This window comes from Aphelocoma coerulescens, chromosome 1A (assembly GCF_041296385.1).
Source record: "Aphelocoma coerulescens isolate FSJ_1873_10779 chromosome 1A, UR_Acoe_1.0, whole genome shotgun sequence".
Classification (NCBI taxonomy): domain Eukaryota; kingdom Metazoa; phylum Chordata; class Aves; order Passeriformes; family Corvidae; genus Aphelocoma; species Aphelocoma coerulescens.
The window spans coordinates 65235433-65244739 of record NC_091014.1 but is presented as its reverse complement, the minus strand read 5'-3'; positions in this window follow the sequence as shown (position 1 = coordinate 65244739).

Genomic DNA, 9307 nt, shown 5'->3' with positions numbered 1-9307 from the left:
TCTGTCTGGAATTTGAAGTGCTTCATCCCAGCCAGTTTCTGTAGCTCAGCCCTGGGGGAAGATCAGGGTTTGCTGGTTTTGTTAACTCTTGAAAACAAAAATCAAAGATGGCAATCGCATCAACTTCCTACAACCAGGGGTGGAGGGGGCTCCCCTCCCAATGGCTCCAGTGTCAAATTCAAAGCCTCCTTTAACCCAGAACCAAATCCCTTGAAGTTTAGCCCTGTTTTTATCGCTGATAACCCTCCTAAGACTTCAGAGAAAATTCTCTGTGCAGAAGGCAAGAGCCCAGGGCTGTATCCATCTCCAGCAAGGCAGCTCAGGCAAGCCAAGCTGGCAGGACCTTGCCATGCCAAAAGCATCCTGCTGGTGACTGAGCTGTGTGGCTGGGTCAATGGCACCATGAACTATTTCCCCACTTACCTGAACTGCAGGTGCATGTGGGATGTGTGTGCAGGTTTTGCTTTTGCTGGAGAGAAGTGTGGCAAAGTCTGGTGAGTGCTGACATGGCCCCATGCTTGCATTACCCACAGAGGATTGTTGTGGGAATGCAGATGAATGGTTCTGTACCTCATTTGCCATATGGCTGACAGCTCGGCAAAGCCTGGGGTCTCCAGCTGTCACAGGCACTGGCACAGCTGACAGCAGCATGTGGCTCGCTCTCCTCTTGCCCCCAGTCGAGATGTTTTGAAGCTGAACTGGATCTGTGTCACTACATGCCATCAATTTACCACTTGGCTTGCCCAAAAAGCTGTCACAGCTGCTTGTGGCTGACATCTTTCAGTTACCAATGTGAAACACTCTCTGAGGGCCCACCACTGAGCTCCACGTCTGCCTCTGGGTGGTTTCATGGCAATGAGCAGATAAGATTGCTTTTTTCTCCCATTGTGCCCACTGTGGTTATTCCTCAAAAGGCTGAGGCTGCTTTTCTGAGTTTTTAAGAATGTGAGTGTAAGCGATGGCTCTGCAAGCCACCAGTGTGTGCTCCCTCAGTATCATCCCACAGGACAAGTGCTTACCCTGGAGCAGTGTGATTGCATTAGGATGCCTGTGCACCTGTGCTGTTCAGCATTTCCCCCTAATCATGACAGTCACCCCCTGCTCCAACATCTGATGCTGTTTCTGTCCCAGTGGAAGAGGATTTGCCCCTCCTCATCAGTGTCAGCATATCCAGTGCACTGTCATGTGGTTTCTCTCTGAATTTCCTGCAGCTAATGAGGCTGCTGCTGTAGGACAGCTGCAGCAGAAGAGCCAGATTCATCCCCACAATTTCCTTCTACTGGATTCTGCTTGCACAGAGCTTTTCCAGAGCGATCTATTCCAAGGGAATGTGTAACCAGCCGTTCTCAGGATGGACTCACACTACAGACCCACACTGGTCCCACGTATGGCCAAACCAAGTTCAGGAGTAGCAGCTGATACACTGCACACACCTTCCAAACCATCAGTACAGGTCAAATCTTCAGCATCCTTTAGCCTGGCCATGATAATGGAGATCCCCTGGGAGGACAGACTCATAGATGCTTCTGCTGATCAGAACTTTTTACAGACTAAATAATCTACTTCATAGAATCACAGAATCTCTGAATGGAATGGGTTGGAAGGGACCTTAAAGCTCATCTCATTCCAACCCCCTGCCATGGGCAGGGACACCTTCCACTATCCCAGCTTGCTCCAAGCCCCATCCAGCCTGGCCTTGGACACTGCCAGGGATGGGGAAGCCACAGCTTCTCTGGGCAACCTGTGCCAGGGCCTCCCCACCCTCACAGGGAACAATTTCTTCCTCATATCCAATCTAAACCTGCTCTCTGTCAGTGTGAAGCCATTCCCCCTTGTCCTGTCACTCCAGGCCCTTGCCAAGAGTCTCTCTCCATCTTTCCTGTGGGCTCTCTTCAGGCACTGCAAGGCCACAGTGAGGTCACCCCAAAGCCTTCCCTTCCCTAGGCTGAACAATCCCAATTCTCCGAGCCTTTCCTCAAGTACAGTGCATTGTGTGTTTAGGTGGTTCTCCTAAAAGGACCTGGTGAAGTTTTTGGTGAGTTTCTGGGTATATCAGGAGAACACAAGAATCTGACAGGCAGCCAATTTGTCAGATCCATGTAGTGATGGTTTGTTCAGGGCAGTTGTAGTAGATTTAACTGGCTGCCATAGTCCATGGGCATGAGTCAATTAGCCTGGATTTAGCCTCATGCAGGTTCAAAGCAGGCAGATCACATCCACACCACGGCTACTCTGATATGCTCTGGAGCCAATTTTAGGACCTGAACATAATTATAGATACACTTCTAGCAGATAAGTTATAGATACACATCTAGTTATAGATACACTAGTTACAGATACACATCTAGCAGATAAGGAGCTGCATTTGTGAATTGGTACCAGCAACATCACCTCACAGTGAGACAACCCTGCTGTAGGTGTGTGCAGCAGTGTCTGCAGAACGATGGCCTGTTCGCAGCAGGCGTGGGCCAGTGGGGATGCCAGGGTGTGGGTGAGGAGCTCGTTTTCTCCTTGCCAGGCTGTGGCTGCACCTCCGTGCTGAGCTGCACAGCGTCTCTGGGGACCCAGCAGATGCAGCCCTGTACAGCAACAGTGACATCCTCCTTTCGTCTGTGTCGCTCACGTTCAACACAGGGAGCCCCTACGGCTGCCTTGGCTGTTTTGGCTTTCCAAGTTCAGTTTAGACACAAACCTAGGCTGGGTCCAATTAGGCTTTTCAAAGGGATCTAGATGAGCCTGAATCTCTTTTTTTTTTTCAGTCTTGTACTCACAGACTTTATAAGATCCCAAACTGAGATTCAGCTTTTCTAACACATTGTTTATGCTTTTCCTCATATTTTCCTCCTCTAACCTGAAAATTCACATTTTGCTTTTTATATGTGCTACTTTTTACCTTTCTTGACTTGGGTCTTGAGCATGCTGTGCAGGCAGGCTGTTAATGCTGGCCTTGCTTCACCCATCAGCAGCACTTGAGCAATCCTTCCATGTTGGGCAGCAAGATCTGTTTCCAGGTCCCTTCTAGGATCTGGCCCCACCTTTTGTGACACTTTTTTTCCAGCAGAAGGGTTTCAAGCAGCCTGGGCAAGGATTTTATGCCCGAGAGCTGAAGTCTGTCAGCTCTTTGTTCCAGCTGTGGTGACAATCTCTTTTCAGCATCAAATGTAGGTGTGTCTCGTGCTCTGGTTTCCAGCTTCTAACAACAAAAGGACAAAACAAAAGGGCTTCTGTTCTCAGATGGTTTCAGAATAAGGTGAAGTGCTATATTTCTTGCAGTCATATCACTTCAAGTGATTTTGCCCTTGAGGACAGCATTACCTCACACACAACAAGAGAACGTCTGTGTGCTGAAATGTCAGACCTCATGAGACAAGGATTTCTCTTTTGTAAGTGCTGTAGCTTTCCACAGTTCTCCCTCCCAGCTGATATTTTATTAGTTCTTGTACACAGCTTTGCACAGGTTTCCTTAACACAGTGGACAGTTTTTATTTAACGCAAGGGAGGGATCAGTCACAGCAAGTGGAGCAGCCAGGTAAAAGTGCTTAAACAGCAGCACTCTGCTGCACAGCAGCATGTTTGCATAGCCCTGCTTCCCCCTTGGCACATTCTTGTTTAACAAATATCTCAATCTCTGTGGCTCTGCTTCAGTTCTGCTTTGTTTGTCTTGTCTTTCCCTGGCGCAAGTTCAGAAGGGCAGCACCTGCCTTCCTGTTTGTACATCAGTGCCTTCACCTCAGCCAGGGGCTCTTGACACTGTGAGCTGCGGAAGCAGCATCTCCTTAGGCCACTGCTGGAGAATGGGAACACAGCTGACATCTGATTCCCCAGTTAATCCATAGGCCCCGTGCTAATTGCCTTTACACACTAGGCTGCACAGCCTAAGTGCAGGGAAACAGCTTGTGTCAATCCAGAGAACAGCTAATGAGAATAACCAGCCATTAACACAGCGAATCTGATAATAAATGCTGGAGAGCACATCTGATGGCTCAGAGTCTTTTGTAATTTGTTAGGGTTGTTTTTTTACTTCCCAGTAAAAGAGCAGCCGCTCCTGTGCAACTTGGCTTCATAGGAAGTGGCTTTTTTTAGGATTATTGATCAAATAAAAATGTATGGTGAATTACAGCAGCTGGGGTTAAAATCCTAGACTTACCCATTAAAACTGTAGTTTACCAAGGCCATGTTTCACTTTGCAGGTCAAGGACTTCAGAGCAGCTGGGGAAAGCTGGGCAGACTGGAGCTCTATCAGTCCAAACACTTTTACCAACAGGCTCAGAAAACACACCAGTGAAGTGTGCCAGAATGCCCTTGTGCTTTACCCTGGCCTAACTCACGTGGGGCTTCTGTATGTGAAGATTGTTTGGCATTAGTCCTTACTATAACCACAGAGAAACTGAGGAAATATATCTGAATATAACTACCTGGACCTAAAACTTTGGGAATAGCAATTGGAGGAGTTTTCTAAACTTTGGTTAGATATTTTGCTTGCCAGTCTCAAAGCTCTCCCCAGTCAATTAATGTATCTGTGTGGCACCTTTCCATAGCAGAAACTGGCAGTTGCTGAAAAGCCCTTCTCTTTGGTGTGGGAAACAGCTGAAAATCAATAGTCTGGAGAGTATAAATGCAGAAAATGAAGACTGCTGAGTGCTCTTTAAGCTGGACAGTGGCGAGGAGGGAACTGGTATAGGCCAGCTGGGATTTAATGTTCCTCTTTCAGATGAAGCTGCTGTAGGATCTTTCATGACCAGTTCCCACCACTAGTAGTGTTACTGGAGTGGGTGAGAACCTTTCAGCTTCTAACTTCATCCCAGGAAGGAGTCTTGTAGTGGCAGAGAGCTGCTGGACACCTTTCTTGGGTATTTGCTCCAGCAGATGGACACTTGGAAGGGACCAGAGCTGGCTGCTGCCTCATCCAGCTGCTTTGCAGAGCACAGAGCTTTTTTGTCTTGCAAGTGTCTCCTAAACACAGCTGATTCTCTCCTGCACCATGTTTTCTGACTTTTCTCCTGCCTCAGGGCTTTTTTAGGATGGATTTCTTCCCTCCTGGTGCAGCACTGTGGAATAAGACAGTGCTCATTTTGTTGTCTCTTTTGTGTGCATCCACTATGGGATAGAAGAACACAGTTCCCACCTGGGAGCAGAGCAGCATAACAGGATCTACAGCCGGACCATTTTCTGTACAAAGCCATCTTCTAAAGCATTGCTCTTCTTTTCAATGTACCCACGTGGCTGTAGAGCTGGTATAATTTTGGTATGGTTTGGTATTGAGGCAGATTAATTGTATTCCAGCCATGCATTGTGCCAGGATGCTCTTTCCTGCCAGTTTTTAGTGTCACTCAGAAGCAGCATGTGCCCACAGCTCGATTTCCTCACCTGTCCCATGGTATTACTAGTTTGGCATAATCAAGCAGTTGGCAGCAGCTGCCTGGGTGAGTTTCACCTGAAGGACTGGCAAAAATATTTCCTCTTCTACCAGAGGACATATTTGAAATACTGGTGGATTTATAAGCCTGCTTCTTTGCATGGAAAGGCAGTGAGGATCCTTTCTTGGGGAGCTACTGAGAGCTCCACAGATGAAAATCCTGCTGACAAGTTTCACTTATCACTAAAGAGAAAATATACTGAGTTTTTCAGAAAAGTTATTTCTCCTTTTGCCAAGATCTGATCCCAAAAGGAAAAATATCAGAGCAAGAGAACTCTATGAAAATTACAGGAAAATTGTCCCATGAAATTTGAGACCTTCAATTAGTCCACATCAGGTCTTCAAGGGGCAGAGAATATCAATGAACAAGGAGAACATTTCTTTTTCTGTGGCTCTGTCTTCTAACTTGTTTTCAAATTGTTTTGGGCCGTTTCCAGCCAGCCTAAATTCCACCTAAATGTCTGTGCCTGCAGTGGGTTTAGTGCCTCTGGAGAGCAATTCAGAAAGCCTGAGGGAAGTGCAGAGTGAGTGTTTTGAGTCAGACAGCAGGAAACAGGAGACAAAGATGACACTTGGTGGCATTTAAGCCAGCTGAATATGCCCATTTTCTTCTGTTTGTTTTTTCTAATGGTGATATCAACTGGTGTGTTAAAACATTTATTTCTGTCCTCTCTTTTTTAGGAGATGGGCTGTGTGGGAGGAGGAGAGAATTCTTTTCTTCCAAGGGGCATAAGGTACAAACTCAACCTCTGTCCAGTAACTGCTGTAGGATCATTCCAAAAGGAGAATCTTGTCCATGGTTCACACTGTATCTCACAAGGAAGTGGAACTTCTTCTAAGTGACTACAAGACCATTGGAGCTGCATGGGTTAAAAGATAATCAATATTTGTACAGTAATTAGAATATCAAATAAAACAACGTACAAAGTTCTAGTCGGGAGGGAAGTGGGTGGTGCTGTGTCAGAGTAACCCTTTGTGGAATGGATCTCTGCATCCTCCTTTGTGTGGTGTCAGGGGCTGTTGGTGTGCTGGGATACTCTGTGGTTTCCTGGATTTTCATAGGCATGATGCTGTTGACCACAGGGACATTATGCCTGTTGTGCTACCAGCTCTGCTCAGCAGGAAAATTATGGAAAGAATGGATGTGAACCACATTGCTTGTAGGACCAGTGCCAATCCTCCATCAAAAATATTTCATTTTAGACTATAAAAAAGTTCTGTCAGAGTTTCTCAGTGGTCCTGGAGACCTGAGAGCTTTAATATTTTAGGCAGGTCCTTTTTCAGTCATCAGGCAGCAACAGCCACTTTCAGTTCTTCAGGGAATTAAAACCAAAACACCCAGTGATGTCAAACTATGACATTTCTCCTCTCTGGGGACTGCAGCCTTCCAGGACACTACTAGGAATAAGGAAAGAAAGGCAGAGAAAAGTGAAGTAATTTGTGCAGTGGAAACCAAACTGCCTTTTTCTAACCCCTTCTGCTGGGCTCTAACACCACAGAGGCATTACTGGTGTGTCCAGCCTGTGACCCCAGAGTGCTCAGCTCCAGGCAGAGGCATTGGATAAACCCACAAACCCCTCCTCTTCCACAGGGAAAAGCTTTTGGCTTCTGCCAAGGCTTTTGGGAGGATTTTGTCTTCCCAGAACAGACCCAGCCATCTTCTCCTTTGTAAAAGGCACTGGCTTTGCTGTCATCTTTCAAACTAAGAACCCCTTATTGCCCTACAGGAAAGTGTGCCATGAGGATGGGCAGGTTTCTGACATCCCATTTCCTTCTTTCTTGATTCCAGCCCCTGCACTCTTTCCACACTCACGACCCCTGGAAGGCATTAAAAACTGTGGCTCATTTCTTTCTATCTTTGCTACTTGCATGGCCCTTTACACTGAAGTGTAATAAATACTTTTAATGTATTTATCATTCTGGTAGCACACTAAAATAGGGAAGGACCATTATCCAGAACTTACAGGTAAGTAACTAAGACATAGGAAACTTCATTCCTAGATTCTGGGATGCATCAAAAGCAGTGTGGCCAGCATGGGAAAGAGATTCTGCCCCTCTACGCCTGGAGTGCTGCATCCAGCTCTGGGATCCTGAGCACAGGAGAGGCATGGACCTGTTGGAGTGAGTCCAGAGGAGGGCCACAAATCAGAGGGATGGAGCAGCTCTCCTGTAGGGAAAGGCTGAGACAGCTGGGCTTTTTCAGCCTGGAGAAGAGAAGGCTCTGGGCAGACACCATGGCAGCCCTCCCGCACCTAAAAGGGATTTGTAAGAAAGATGGGGACAAACATTTTGTCAGGGCCTGATGTGAACAAGGAATAATTGGTTTTAAGTTGTAAAAGGGTTGATTCAGATTAGATATAAGGAAGAAATTGCTTTACAATGAGGGTGATGAAACACTGGAAGAGGTTGCCCAGAGATGTGGTGGATGCCCCATTCCTGGAAACATTCAAGGCCAGGCTGGCTGGGGCTCTGAGCAACCTGATCTGTTTGAAGATGTCCCTGCTCATGGAGGTTCAAAGAGCAGGGATTTTCCTGGTTTTATGATTACATGATTATGATTATAAGCACACAATGACCTTTACAGAGAAAGATTGTTACAACATTAAATTATATGGAAATGAAAAAAAAAAGAAAATAATTTGCCATTGCTTTTCTATTCCTCAGCCTTGTAAAGAGCCTTTGTGAATTTTCTTGCCTAATGCTCCAGCAGTAGCTCTCATTTGAGCTTCTTATCTGTCAGCTAAAGCATTTTAGATAAGGCTTATCCCATACACCTGACTTTTTAAGCACCTCATGCATGCAAACCTGTGAATGAAAGTGACGACTACAATGTGTCTCACATGCAGCCACGTAAGCACCTTCTTCCATTCTGCTTTCTGTATGAATAGAGGATCATTTCTGCCTTGTGCACTCATAGTAGTTTGGGGTAGGTAGAATGGTATTTTCAGTGTATTTTTGCCAATGAATGTTTATCTACACAACAGTCTTTGGCAGGATTAGAGATTCCAACAACTGGAATGCACCTACACAGATCCTTGTGATAAAAAGAACCCTCCCTCTTTTGAATGAGGCAAGAAATTCACAGAATCACAGAGTGGTTAGAGTTGGAAGGGACCTTAAAGATCTCCCAGTTCCAACCCCCTGCCATGGGCAGGGACACCTTCCACTATCCCAGCTTGCTCAGAGCCCCATCCAGCCTGGCCTTGGACACTGCCAGGGATGGGGCAGCCACAGCTTCTCTGGGCAGCCTGTGCCAGGGCCTCAGCACCCTCACAGGGAACAATTTCTTCCTCATATCCAATTAAAACTATCCTACTTCAGCTTAAGACCATTTAATAGATGCATTTAATATCTGCCAAACATATACATTGGCTGATCAGACCATGACTGGTTTGCAGGCAGAGAAATGCAGTTACTCATTTGCTCTTCAGGCACATTTCAGAGCATGTCTATAAATTCTCTTTCAGTCCCCACAGCCCAGCGCATCACAAGCTTGTTGCTTATTTTCTTCTGGAGCATCCAGCTGCAGTGCTTTGAGGTGAGGACACCAGTCAGTTCAAGGGCCTAATGTCTGTCTGGAGCAATGTGTATTTGGCTGAGGGAGACCTGGATCCCTGCTCAGATTCCAGAGTGGAATCTGGGAGTTTTGTAAAGCAGTGCCACCATCAACAGTTCTGATTTTTATCCCTTCAATTTTAGTTCAAATTTAAAAACTACAGCAGGGAATGTAGGGGACTCTTCACCTCATAAATGCATCTGTAAGGGATACATCTATTTTAGAAAGCTATTTTTTGAAGAAAGTACCTGTAACATGAGAGCTAACTTCAGTAACTATCCCCTAACATTTATGTAGAGCATTGTAAATTGATGGAGCATAAACCAAGGTGATTG